The sequence below is a fragment of the Nesoenas mayeri genome (genome assembly GCF_963082525.1).
Source record: "Nesoenas mayeri genome assembly, chromosome: 9".
NCBI lineage: Eukaryota > Metazoa > Chordata > Aves > Columbiformes > Columbidae > Nesoenas > Nesoenas mayeri.
The window spans coordinates 145,193-159,682 of record NC_137557.1 but is presented as its reverse complement, the minus strand read 5'-3'; positions in this window follow the sequence as shown (position 1 = coordinate 159,682).

The window sequence follows — 14,490 nt, the reverse complement described above, 5'->3', positions numbered from 1 at the left end:
GAACTATTGCTGGCAAATGCTCTGTGGGTGTTAAACCCCATCTCTCAGTGTCAAATATGCTGTAGGACAATGGTCTTGTCACAGCACTGAAAAATACTTAGGCTGGACATAAACAGAAGTGTATCTAGTGGGCAGTTAGAGAAGTGCTAACCTAGAGATTCCTTGTTCGTGCTGACCGTGGCTGCGGTGTTATAAATCCCGCTTAAGAGACGGGTTGAGAACACTTTTCCTGTTGAAAGTCCGCAGAGAGCAGCTTCTCGCTGTGTCACGTTCGCAGATCGACGCTGGCTGTGCTGGGTACGTTTGCTGTCTCAGGTGCATCATTCCAAGAAAATATCGCCATGTTAAAAGGTCCATCCCTAAGTTTACTTTCCGTCACAGTTGCAAGGGCTGTCAAATGTAGCTGCCTTGCAGTATATGCAGTATGAAGTGGGTTTCTTAAAAATGTTTTGGGGCTATATTGGGAAGCTGGACATAATTAGTGTGACAATGCCTTCTCCTATGAATTGGTTCATGTATATCAGGCGTGGCTCAGTGATGATTTTCTAGCTGCACAGTTCACACAGACCATCGCATTATTTATCCTGTGCACACATTGGAACAACATCTCATGCTTTTCTCACTGTACAGTCTGGTTATTTTTTCATTGTCTTTTATCAGGATTTTCATCAATGTTTCCCCACAGCTTCCAGATTGTTCACAATGCAGATGCAGCAGTTCTGTTCACTGGGCTGGGCAACAGCAATCACGTTACCCATGCCCTGCATTCTTTACATTAGTTGTTCATAGGAAGACATTTAATTACAGCTAGTACTAATTGTGGACAGACGGACACTTGGTTGGTTGTTTTAAAAGCCACAGTTGACATCATAAGAAGGCCTGAGCTCCATTTGCTTCTTTCTGGGGCTTTTGCTGGTGACTGTTTCTGTTCTGATGCGGCCTGTTGCCCGTGCCGGCGGTTTGTTCGAGCGGTTCGCCCTGGTGTGGCCGTTGTGGCTGCGCTTGGGATCTGAAGCAGGTGGGTTGGAGTGGGTTCTGAACCTCAGAGTTTATCGGTACTATTTTTGTGGCCCTATTTTTATTTTCCATAAGTATCTAAAACATTTAGAAGTTTCTGGATTTTATTGCTGTGTTCTCTGCAACAGGAAGCATAAAAATTTTGTAGGTGGGAAATCCCTGCCATTATTTTTCATGTACATTTATAATTTATAGCTTTTATAAAAGCTATAGTACAGAATTATTTGCACCATGATTCTTGCTTTCAAAAAAATAAACCCACTCCACTTGTACACAAGTTGAAAATTGATTTATTTAAATGTTTAATGGGTTTAATGGTCCAGCTGAGAGATCATAGGATTTAGCCTGTAGTTATTAAGCACTTAACATTGATATGGCTTACATTCAGGAGGCCCATTTGGATAAAGCACAGTATCACTTAAGTGCATATATGTTGAGGAAATGTGTTTCATTTAGGAAAAAGGTACAGCAAAGAGTAAACTTCTCTTTATGACGCCAGCAATTACGAAAAGCATAGTAGAAAATATTTTGGTTCCAGCCCTGCCACATTTAAAGTCCATAGCTTCACTTAAATTAATGAGCTTTTTCCTTCTAGCATTTTAGGCATATTTAGAGCCACTGGCAGGCTTCAAATATTATATGCAAATCCTTAAAGAGACCCTTTTGTGATTATTTGCATTAGAGAGGACAGAGTTTTGTTCTGGAGTAAGAGAAATGAAGGAGGGCGCGCTGCATTTTCCTAATGATTGCTATTTATACACTGTTTTTCTGTTCAGTTTTGTATTGTATTGCTTCTTAACTAAACTTGGAGAGTTAAGACAGGTGGAAGCTGTGCATTGGTCCAAATAAGAAACGGAAGGACTCGAGAAGCGAGAAGCAGCAGGAGCGGTGTTTTGGAGCACTGTGGCAGGAGGGAGGGTGTCAGGTAGTCGGTAGGAGAGCTCTGGTGCGTGGCAGAGTCACGCCGGAGAACGTCGCCATTGAACTACCAAGATGAGAAATGGAGATGGACAAGACCGGAAGATATGGATTACAGTGGGCTTCTTTGAATTTTTAATCTAGCTTTTTAAAAGCTGCTCGTATTGAACAACTTTGATAGGGACATCTGTATAATGCTGGTCTTGAACCTGCTCATCACAGCTTTCAGAGACCTCACTGTCCGGATATATAAAACCTGCAGAGCGACTCATGGTTGGTACGAAGGGAGTTTTAATGCTGGTTGCGGTGTAACAGGGAGTGAGCTGTGGAATTCCACGTACTTGGATGTAACATCTGTGGCAGTGGAACACGACCATGGGCAGCAGACCAGGGCATGACAAACGGAATTTGTAGGTAGAGGTCTCTTACTGCATCAGCTGATTCCGGAGGAGAAAGCAGTCAGGCTTTTGGACACACGAGCCCTTCTTTAGTCTCAGATAAAGCCATGGACTCCACAGCCTTACTGGCATCATGACGTATCATCAAACAGCTCCTCGTGTGCCTCTCTGTTCCACAGGCAACAAACTTCCTGTTTCTTTTCCCTAACATTGTCTCCTCTCTTATCCCCTTCATAACTTCTCTTTTACTTCAAAGCTGTCAGCTATCTTGTCTTTCAGAGATGATCTAAGCGGAACACACCTAGCTAAACTCTCAGCAATTGCCTTCTAATTGTATTTAGCTCAGCTAATTTTATGTAGGTCCAGCCACATCTATTTTGAAAGCCTCCGAGTGTTCAAACGCTCGCCCGTTTTTACAGCCACAGCAACTCGGTTAATGCAGCATAATACCTCTGTCGGCAAATCTAATGATTAACTTGAGGGACGAAGAAAATGAATTAAGGAAAACTTGAGTGTATACTGGACCCGCCAGACTGAAGACAGCAGCAACGGGATCTGCAGTCGCTTAAAAACCACTGGATTTTAGCTTTGTCCCCAAGCCTTGCGGTGACTCTGGCTGCTGTACAGGGAGGCAGTCCAGAAGTGCTGTCTCCACAATCCCTGCTATAGGGATCTTACTCCCAGCGTGGTGAAGACAAAAATGTATCCAGGGTCATGCAACATTGTGACAGACCCTGATACCAGTTTCTGGCATAAGTGCATTTCTCACCCTTTTCTTGTCTCCTTGCCCATATTAATGGCTCCTTAGACTTCTGGCTGTGCTGTGGTGATGCTCTCCTCTGAAATGTGCTGGGATATAGCAGGAGTAATTAGTGCAACTTGTACAGCTTTGCTGCTATTGAACATCCCAGTTTTTCTGAAGCTCAGTGCAGTTCATCCAGTCATACCATTTATAGGAGTAAACCTCCTATAAAACAACAAACTGTTCACCCATCCGACCAGGCAGGGTCTCAGTATTTGTACAGGTCATTTTTACCACCTCCTGGCACCACCAGGTGACCTTAGATCAGCTCTGGAGCAGCCGGTGGGTAACGCTGGGCAGGCAAAGCGCGCTCTCCTGGGGACGGCCGCTGGGGCGGTGCCCAGCCCTTCTTTGTTGCTCAGCCTTTAGTGTCAGGTCAGACCAGTGGAATGGTGCCCACCATTCCCTTGGGGTGGATCCTTAAAGGGCACAAGTCATGCACATTTCCAGTGCTGTTTGTCCTCTATCTGCTTTTCCCAAGTTTGTGTTGGGACTCCACTGCAGGACTTCTAGTACTTTGAAAATACATTTCACATGGCTGAGTTTGCTATGAATATATTCAGTGACAAACACTTAATGATAAATGTGTCCTTTATAACATCAAAATGGAAGTGTTTGAATATTTTGTGCCTTCTCAGCATCTGTTATGTTGCTATGTTGCAGCTTTTGAATGACCCAGGATGTTAGGACAGCGCAACAGGAATATTTTTATTTGTGGTTTCAACGTTGCCCCAGTTGTAATTATAGAGAGACATAAATCTTGCTCTACCTTTTGCTCTCGCAGTGCCAGGTAAAACCGTCTATTTAGATTTCTCAGAGTTCCTTTTCTGCAAAGACAGAGAATACACAGCAGATAATGGTTTCCGTAGGCTGTGGCCTCGCTCCCCGACTTCTGTTGTCATGGGACGGAGGAGAGTAGCCAGGCCAGACAATAGACCTCCGCTGAACCGAACGGGCCTGAGACTCATTTGGTTGCCAAGCAGCAGTGGACTAAAAACCAGTTTCTCTGCATCTATATAGTGAATGGGAATGCAGGAAAAGCTGTAAAGGAAAGGGAAATGATTGAGAGAAAGAAACACGTGAGCGAGGCCTTGGAAAAGGAGATGCTGGAGAGGGTGCAGTATAAAAGAGAACAAGTGACATTGACAGAGAAGAAATGCTGAAAAGAATTGCAGCTCTACGGAGTTTTCAGAATTGGAAAAGGAAGAGACCTGTAAGAGTAAAAATCATGTTTCTTTTTGAGTTCTTGGTGGTGAGATTACAATGAAGCAGTGCAGAGGGGACAGACAAAATCAGGGACTTGTGCTGGGACACTAAGTGAGATTAGTTTGGAAAAGGTTTCAGTGCTAAGAGAATAGGGAAGCTAAAGAACTGTATGGGAGAGAAGTCTGAAGACAGGCTGGAGTCCTTTGTCAGGTAGCGACACTGGGCAGTATCTCTTGACACCATTGCCCAGAAAGACGTGGAAAATAGGAGTGCTAGGCAAGTTTTATAGCAAGCCTTCCTTAGGAACCCAGCGGATTGTGATATGTAAGAGTGAGATGCGGTCTGCAGCTTCGCTGAGGCTGGCATTCAGCTACTCATGCTGCACAATACTTTGCATCCCGCTTTGCTTCAGTTAGATCTTTTCTGCTCCATCTTTCCTTAACAGAGCTACTACTCTGTTCACTTTCCAGTAAAGGGATGGAATTTCCAATAAAGGAATGGAAAAATTAGCTGGAACAATTATTGGCGAGCCTACATGCAGCACATGTTCCATTGTCTTGCATTGTACTTGCATTTAGTATGATGATAAAAAACTCAATAGTTAGGTGACATTACTCTTCTTGTTACTAATGGCTGAAATAGCAAGAAACAAGTATGCATCTTATTTGTCTGCAAATGAAATTTTAAAAATCTGAAAATTCTGCTTAAATTTTCCCAAGTGTTCATTTTCCCAGCCAAGCAATGGGTCTGAAAACTGACGTGCATAGACTTAGTCATGTCTGAAATTGTACTGTTACTGTGGACTGGATCTTTCCTTTTTCATGTTGGTGGAGAGCCCATCCTGTATCTGAACCATTGTTGCCTGTGGAACAGTAAGACTTGAGGGAAGAGATGCTTTCAAACCACCCTCCATGTACCCATGTGGTATAGAATGTGCCCCAGAGGGAGGGGGAATTCCTGTCCATGGGTGTGGAGGAGGAGGAGATCCAAATCTGGACAACTCATTAACCACTCCAGAACTTCCTCAGCCATTGTGCCTTGTAGGAACTGAAACATTTGCTTTGAGAGATTTAGAATTTGACTCTTCCACTTTAATCAAGGCGTCTTGGATTTGTCATATAGTGTTGACAGATTTCATTAGCAGGGTTCAGATTATACGCATTGTCAAAGTTCCCTGTGTATTTAAGCCCATGTATGATTTTGATGCTGGGCCTGTACAGTCAGTCTCTTCTCATAAATACTTCTCGCTTCATGAGCAAAGATGCGAGTGCAACTATATTAAAGTGTGGATGGGGAAAGCACTGTTAATGAAGGTGAATTGTCTTTGGAGTCCTTCTTCTTTCTACATTGCTGTGCGAAGTTTTTTCAAAAAACCAATCCATTTTACGTTGAAGAGCATTCAGTTGTTCTTGCTTACTGTGCAAGATGTGGTTAAAGTATCCGGTGCGACTTAAGGGTGTTAGTTTTGCAAAGTACTGCACATAAAAGGAATTGTGCTGTTGTGTAGTTTCAGTCTTGACTTTCTCTGCCTAGTGTATAGATTTGGGAAAAACATACAACTCTTAAAGTAATGTATTCCTCAGGTTTACAGTTATTTAAGTTGCGTATGCTATATTCAGACTGGCAAGTAGAAGACAGAAGAGGCTGCCTTAATCCTCACAGAATCTCGTGTGAGACAGAAAACGGACGACCGAGGTCTCAGTTTACCTCACGGTGCCCAGGAACGTGCCCTCCTCCATCTGTGGCCAGCGCAGGTGCGGTGCCTGGGAGCGGCGTGGCAGAGGGCAGGGGAGGCCAGGGGCGCGCCAGGGACACACTAGGGCCAGGGACGCGCCAGGGCCAGGGACGCGCCAGGGACACACCAGGGCCAGGGACACACCAGGGCCAGGGACACACCAGGGCCAGGGACGCGCCAGGGCCAGGGACGCGCCAGGGCCAGGGACACACCAGGGCCAGGGACACACCAGGGCCAGGGACACACCAGGGCCAGGGACACACCAGGGACACACCAGGGCCAGGGACACACCAGGGCCAGGGACACACCAGGGCCAGGGACACACCAGGGGCAGGGACGCTGGGGTCAGGGACGCTGGGGTCAGGGATGCTGGGGCAGGACGCTGGGTCAGGGACGCTGGGGTAAGGGACGCTGGGTCAGGGACGCTGGGGCAGGATGCTGGGTCAGGACGCTAGGGCAGGGACGCTGGGGCAGGGACGCTGGGGTCAGGGACGCTGGGACAGGACGCTGGGGCAGGGACGCTGGGGCAGGGACGCTGGGGTAAGGGACGCTGGGTCAGGGACGCTGGGGCAGGACGCTGGGTCAGGGACGCTGGAGCAGGGATGCTGGGGCAGGTACGCTGGGTCAGGACGCTGGGGCAGGGACGCTGGGGCAGGACGCTGGGGCAGGGACGCTGGGTCAGGACGCTGGGTCAGGACGCTGGGTTAGGGACGCTGGGTCAGGACGCCAGGCCGGTGAGCAGGACCTCGGGCAGCTGCTGGCTCTGGAGTGGCTCCCGTGCGCGGTGGCTGCTGGGGAGCGGAGGTGCCTGCGGGAGCCCAGGCCCACTGGATGCTGGGTCTGCCGGGAGGGCAGGTGTGACGTGGCTGTCCTTGTCCTGACTTTGGGACCCGGGGGGCGCAGCTGGGTGCTGTGGGGAGGAAGGCAGCGGGAGCGGGACAGGGCTGTGGCGCTCGGGGCCCTGCCGTGGACCAACCTGCCTGGCAGTGCCGGCCAGTGACAAGACAGTGTAAATCAGCCGCTGGTTTCCAGGGACACTGCCTCTAGGTGTTGGACCATGGAGCTGAGAGGACCGAAATTATGATGTTAGAAGTCTGCAGTGGAGGTGGGTCGGTGTTGGTGGTGATGCAGGTATGTTTACTGGAAATGCATCTTACTCTAATCCTATGGACTGATTCTTGCATATGGTGTATAAACAACACGTGTAACATGTTCCTGGTGTGTATCCCGCTCTGCTACGCTTCCAGAGGAAGCAGAAACTTCAAAAGCTGTAGGCAAAACCTCCTCAGCTGCTTCTTACTGTTTTCTTTCTTTTATGTGCTATGGTGTGTACTGCTCAAAAATGAAGGTTCCATCAATTCTTTAAAGTTCATTGTTTACAGTTTCTTGCTCAGGGGCTATGGTTTATTACTTTATTCTCTGGGACTCCGTATCTATCAATCAGGGCATGTGGTTTACTTATTTACTGATCAGGACATAAGATTTAAAACCTAATCCTATCTATAAATTGCAAAGCACCAACAATCATTTGGGTTCCAAGATATGTAGTTTAACACTTAAAGTTCAGGGTTTACAGCTTAATGTTAAATGATAAGGTCCAAATGCCTAGATAATAAATTGTAAGCCCTGAACCCTAAACAGTCGTCTGTTTTGGGGGGTTCATATCTTTTGGCCCTGGTGCCAGCCAGCATTCTGCTCTGTGGTCTGATCTGAAGCAATGAGCAGGAGGTAATCAGACAAGTGTTTGAAGAAGCAGATCTGCTTACGCATGCCTGAATGGCAGGAGGGGTGACATGGCTACGCCAAAAATGCGGACATGGCAGCCTCCTGAAAGGTTAACCTGCAGTGACTGCTGAGTCTGGTTTCTTTCTTGCAGCAAACCCAAATGTTGTCGTAGTCTTCAAAATGGGGGTGGAGGCACAGATTCGTGTTTGTTTGTCCACTAAATTTGGGTTCTTGTGCTTTTCTGCAGGGCTTTCGATTTTGCCTTCCTTTATGCTTTTACAGGACGGTGCTTTTTACTATGTGTGTCAGTAAGCAGCAAATCACAAATTATTGCCACAACGGATACCAAGGCAGCGGGGTGATGCTGGAGGTGCCTGCTGGCCGTGGGCAGTGCGGGCGCATCGCGTTCGGCCGGACTCCACGAGGTTTCCTGCAGGGGTGCAAGTTCTGTCTCCATTCCTCTGCGCAGCGCCCTGTCCCTCCGGGTCTGCCTCTCTGCGCATGCGCGGGGCTCCCGCCGCGCGCACGGGGCACGGCAGCTGGCGGCACGCATGCGCAGTGCCCGCGCCCCCGCTCCGCCCTCGGCTGATCCCGGTGCACTGCCGCCCGCCTTCCCACACACGCGCGGCTCCGCTTCCTCCCGGGCGCTGCCGTGGGGCTCAGTTCCCGGCTGTGCGGGGATGGTGTACGCGTGTGCGGTACGGCCGCAGCGCTCACCGCCCGGCCGCGGGCCCCGGCGCAGTGGCCCAGCCCGCCCCCTCACGCATGCGCGGTGCCGCCGGCTGAGCAGAACCGGTGCTGCGGCTGCCGCGTGCTCAGTGCTGCCCTCGCTCGGCCGTTGCCGGTAGCGCAGCGCTGCTGCCGTCAGCACGACGCGGGGCTGAAGCTCGGCATGCTCCGCAAGTAACTGGCTGTGTTCACCGCTCCTTCCTGCCGCTCAGCTCGGCAACAGACTGCCGGCTTCTCGGTGCTCCGCTCTGCGGTGGGACGCACCCGCCCGGAGCGACTCCGCGGCGCGACACGCGGTGCGGCAGCTCCCCCCCTCGCTGACACGGCGCTGCGCCGCGGCCCCAGTGCGCATGTGCGAGCCAGCGGCGGCGCGGCCGCTGTGTCGGTGCCGGCGGCGGTGCGGCACCGTGCGGCCGGCGCTGCTCGCCGCCTCTGCCCGCTGCGCCCCTGCCTGCAGTGCTGCAGCTGCGGCCACCGGGAGGGTGGCGTGCGGGCCTCGGGTTGCGACTGCTCGGAGCTGAGCCCGGGGACGGCGCTGAGGCCCCGAAGCGAAACCCTCCCGTGGTGGGGAGCTGGGAACGCCCTGTGCCGGCCGCGGGCAGAGCGCTGCAGGTCTCGGCCCCCAGGTGCACAAGGGAGACCCTGCCGGGAGCGCAGCGGGTGTTCCCTTGGAGCCCGTTGCTGCCCCGCCGCGGCTGGTGCGGCCTCTGCCCCGGGGCCGGCTGGCGCGGCGGTGGCAGTCCCGCCTAGCAGGTACAGACTGCCTTAGCAAAGTAGTAACCTGAGGACCGGGGGAGGTAGGAAGATGGGCTGAAGGAAAGGCAGCCCCAGACACACTGAGGCCTTCCAACCCCTAGGCACAGACCGAGGATGCCTGCCCGAGCAATGAAGGTTTCAGCTGAGCCTCCCTGAGCCCCGCTTGCTCTGTGCAGCTGCCCCAAAGCCATGGGACTCCCCAGTCTTGTGTGTGCCAGTGAGTCACACGTTGCTTTGCTGTTTACCCAGCCACCCATGAGAGCACACAGAGTGAGCACCCTGCTGGGACAGAGCTCCCACTGATGTGCAACCTGCTTGTGTGCGGTGTGGCAGGCTGGAGCTGCCGTCATCCCTTGTACCGCATGGCAGCGCAGTAAACCATTTTAGCATTGCTTCCCGTGCCTGGGCAGGGTTCCCTCCTGGTGCGGCGTGAATTGTGCTTGTGACACTGGTATCAAACCGGGTTTCCTGGTGGATCTATCTCTGTGCAAACCAATGTCCGCCCTTCATCAGCCTCTTTCTGCTCCTCCTCTGCCTGTGTGCAGCACAAACCTGGACCCGACTGCTTTGTGGCATGCTGTTCTGTCACTAGGAGTTTCTAGCGAGGTCTGTTTGACTTGGGACACTTGTGTTGTCTCTCAAGCGGTGTGAGGGAAGCAAAACTCTGCTTCTCTCACTTCCTTGTTTAGAGTCTTTCCTGCTAGCTGAGTCTCTTCAGTGTTTGGAGTTTTTAAAGGCTGTGGGTTCTTAACCCCTTGCTGCATGCTGCTTTCTGAGCAGTCTGAAGATGGCCTAAAGGTGGGTGCTTTTGATGTCGTGTGCCTGTGTTTTCTGTGAAAGAAGAGCTAGTGCTGCGCTAAGCGAAGCAGCACAGGCTGCGTGTGGAAGGTGGAGGACTGGAGGGGACCGTCTGGATTCCCTGCTCCGGGGTGGATGAGAGGAGCAGTTCTGGTGACAGCTCGCTGAACGTGTGGCACCGTTGGGCACAGTGGTGGGGGCGTCACGTTGTAGTCTGGAATCTTTGCTTTTCTTCTATTACTTGTAGTGAATGAGGGAGTGGCTAAGTCAGCAGGGACTGCTTATTTCTCCTTTTTGTTTGACTTGTGCGCATTGTTACGCCAGGTGAGGCAGACACTTCCAGCGCTGCGGAGCTGTGCCGCAGCTGCCCTGAGGAGAGCCATCTGCCATGGGCTGGGGATAACTGCGTGCCCGAGCAAGCCTGAGCATCTGTGGGGACTGCTGCGGCATCCTGGCGATGAAGTAGAGCCTGAGAACATGGCGAAGCAGCACAGAGGGTCAATTATATTTGTGGGAGCAATTCTGGGCCTTGATTTAGGGTAGTTCTGGAAGGGCTGTGCAGTTGCTTGGCCTCTTGGTAACAACTGCTCTGTTTTTTGCAGGTGCTGAAGCAGAGTCTGGCTGTTGAAGGAGCACCACAGATTGGAGCTCTGCAGGATGTGTGGCCAGGCACTAAGGACAAGCAGCGTGGGCACAGCGGAGCGCTGGGGCTGCATCGCCGATGGGGCGGGCTGCGGCGGCAGGGGGTTGTGCCCTGGCTGGGGATGAGGGGGGCTGCGTGGCGGTCTGGGTACTGCTGGGTGCAGGGAGCGGGAACCTGTGTCGGGGAGGCTGAAGTTTGGGCATTTAGTGAGTGATGTGCAAGCCTGGCAACGGGAATTTGCTTAATGTGCCAAGTGGTTAGGTACCTTGGACTGCAAATGTTCATCATGTGAGTAACAGGCTAAAAAAACAGTCTGTCTTACATAATAAACAGTATCTTCCCAGCTGCAATGTTTTACCATTCTTCTGGCAACTCTGTGAGGCATTTTCTGGTTAGTCTTTAGAGTGGGATTTACTGGTCAGAGGCTTTTGGGATGGTGTTGGTGACTGCAGGAATGGCGTTGCCTTTTGTTACAAACACTTCTCTCTCTCAGCAGGGACCACTTCTCTTAAGGAGAGGCTGGTTGGTGAGAGTTTTGCCTACAGAGCTGAGAGGACCACAGATATTAAATTAATTGTCTGTAATGGACATTTAGTGCTCATTGCGTTGTGGGTAGGTTTAGTGGAAGTGCAGCTTAGAATGGATCAATGATTCTTACATACGACCCCTTACAAAGGGCGGCTGAAACCAAACAGCAGTTGTGAAGTGCTTGTGGTGTGCGTGCATTCCCATTCTGCTGCCCTTCCAAATGAGGGTGAAACTTGGAAAGTTCAAGGCAAAAGTTCCCACCTTCTTTTTATTTTTCTCTTTACTGTTTTCCTACTCACATATTGTTTGGCATTTCTTGCTTAAAACTGAGTGCTCAGAGTTTTTCATTTATGGTTTATTGTTTAGAGTTTGTGGTTTTCAGTGGTTTTTCACTCAGTAGTTACGGTTTGTTACTTTTTTTGTGCAGCTCTGTATTTATCGGGGTTTACTGTTTACTCATTTATTGATCAGAGTGCCAGATGTAAAAATCTGATCTCGTCCATAAACTTTAAATCCCCAATGACTGCTTGGCTTCCGAGAATTGTAGTTTATCACTTTAGGGCTTACTGTGTTAAATGGGGATGTCTAAGGCCCTAAATAGTAAAATACAAGCTCCAAACCCTACACAGTAGACTGTGAACCCTTCCCTGGCATTAGTAACCGTAATGCACCAGGCCTAATACTCATTGTGAATCCACTAAGAAAGGCATTCAGACTCTGTAAATTATTGATAAAAATTCCATTTATTGAAGCTAACACTAAAAGGAAAAAGAGCATAGTACAATCTTACATTCCTTCAGATGCTGGGAACATCACACGGTGCAGAATCAGAGGCCTCCAGAGGAGGCACAGCCCGCAGTGCAGCTCTTGTCTATGGGGAGGTTCTGCTGATGTCTTCAGAGCTCTCACAGGATTTTCTTGCAAGCAAATGATTCTATTCGTCCTTTTACTGTCAAACAAGAGAACGTTCACTTGAGAACATGCTGCTTCAATGTGAGATAAAAACAAATACACGTCATCACCAGTGCCAAGGAGGAATTGCCTACAGGCTCCTTTGGCACAGTACGTCAGCTAAGTTTGCGCTGTGGCCAAGCTGTATGCACAGCACAACGCACACCTGAAGGCCAGGCTCTACATGCAGCGCAGCAGAGGCCTGTGCCCTCTCAGGTTAACTGTTGTATCGATCACTGACTCCTCAACTGTTCACTAGTCTTCTGGCTGGTCTCACTACAGTGACCGTCCCCGTGGCCCCCAGCGTTCTCCTCTGCGCACTCAGGCCCGAGGTCTGGGTTTGGTGCCTGCTGCTGCCGCTGCTGCGGGACAAGGTGAGAGCTGCCGAGCTTCCTGCAGGGCTCCGGTCTGGGTGTGGGGCAGGAGCACAGGCAGGTGAGATCAGAGTTGTTCTTTGATCAACAGAACTGACTCCTGTCCTTGAAGGAAAAAGCAGGCTGACAGTTGCACCTCTTGTCAAACCTCACGAGGTTCGTGTCAGTGAATGGCTGTGGCTGGTTCTTTACTTTTTAATGTCGCTCTCTGGAGCTGCACGCGTTCAGCTTTACTGACCGAGCCAGCTGCGCAGCCGCAGCCGCGTCGCGAGGGCCGGGGCTGTGGTGGCGGATCTGTGAGCGCAGATCCTGCTGGTGGCACGAGCCCGTCCCGCCGCCTCGCTGGGGTTGTCTCCTGCGGTGGTGCCGGAGGGAAGGGGCGAGATGCTCTCTAGCATCAGCGGGAGCGTTTCCTTGTTCGCCCAGAGCGTCCAAAGTGGTGTCAGTTTGTCTTAATGCCATCTGGCGTTGCTCCAGTCGCTCTGGTTTCTCAAGGCTGCCTCACGTTTCGAGGCAGCCCGTTTCCCTGGAATCCTCCGCTAGCTCAGCTGCTCTCCTGCCCCTTCTCCTGACTAATTCCTCTGCTTTCTCCTGCGCTATTTTTTTTGGACGCTGAACTCTAATGTGGGATTCCTGTGTTTCCGAGGGGGAGCTGTGGTCGCCTGATGCTCAGCAGAGCCCCAGCTCAGGTGAGGGGAGCAGCGCCAGAGGGGCAGACGCGGCGCTGTCCTCCGTCCCCAGCGTGCCGGGGGGCGGCTGCCGGCCTGTGGGCCGGGGGCTGTGGCTGTTCGGGGCGCTACCACCGCTTTGTTTTCCTAAGGGAGCCCCCCCACTTTTTGGGGGTTGTGGTACGTGCACGTGTAAATGACATGATGAGAGTAAGGAGCTGCCTGTCGGGGCCGTTTCCCTCGTGTTGCGTGATGGTGTCACTCGCAGCGCCCCAGCGTGAGCAGGGGCTGGTGATGCGGGGGGGGGAGCGGGTGAGTAGGGGTTGTGATGTGAGGGTCCCCCTGAATAAAGGGGATGTCGATGTGGGGACCCTGATTTTTCCCGCCGTGATTTGGGCCCATTTCCCCCAAATAGGGACTTTCCCCTGTGGGGCTGGGCATACAGAGCGGCAGGCACTACGGCGGCATAAGAATACCCTGAACACCCTGAATTTGGGTCTGTGATGGGGGAAAAAAATAAAAAGAACGATTTGAGGCTACTGGGAAAGCAACATCCTCCTGGATGTGTGCAGCTGGGTTGCGCGGGGTCCCGGGTGAGTCGTCTGCTGCGGATGGCCCCCCTCCCCCCCGCATGTCACCCCCGCACACGTCCCTTCCACCCCCACCCACGCCGTGCACCTTTCTACTTGCACAGCCTTCCCCGTGTCTCTGCCCCTCCCCAAACGGTTTCCCTCCAAACGTGCCTCACGCGTGTTCTTTCCCTGTGAGGACCCCCCCAGCCTATGCTGTCCACTCTCGTGTCCCCGCTCCCTCCTCTCTTCCCTCCAGCCCCCGCATTCCGCACTGCATCCCCCCATAGCCCCTCTGCCCGCGGACCCCGGGCCACCTGCACCCCCCCAAAGCGCCTCTTGTTTCCCCCTCCCACTCTGTCCTCCCCGCCCCCTCGCGTGTCTGCAGCCCAGCCCCACGGCAGTTGTTTTCCCTGGGAATTTGTACTTTGCAATTGTTCCCATTTCTGTCCCTCCTCGGGGTTTCTGCTTCAGCCATTTCGTTTTCCGGTGCTGCCGCCTGGTGGCCGGTTTTGGTACTGCAGTCACGGCTTCGCGCATGCGCAGTAGTGCTCCTGAAACGCGCGCTGTGCTGCTGCTTGGTGACAGAAATCCGGTAGTGCGGCGCAGAAGTTGCGCATGCGCAGTGATGCTCCGCGAACCGGGTCGCTGCTGCCCCCCCCAAGGGCGGGGA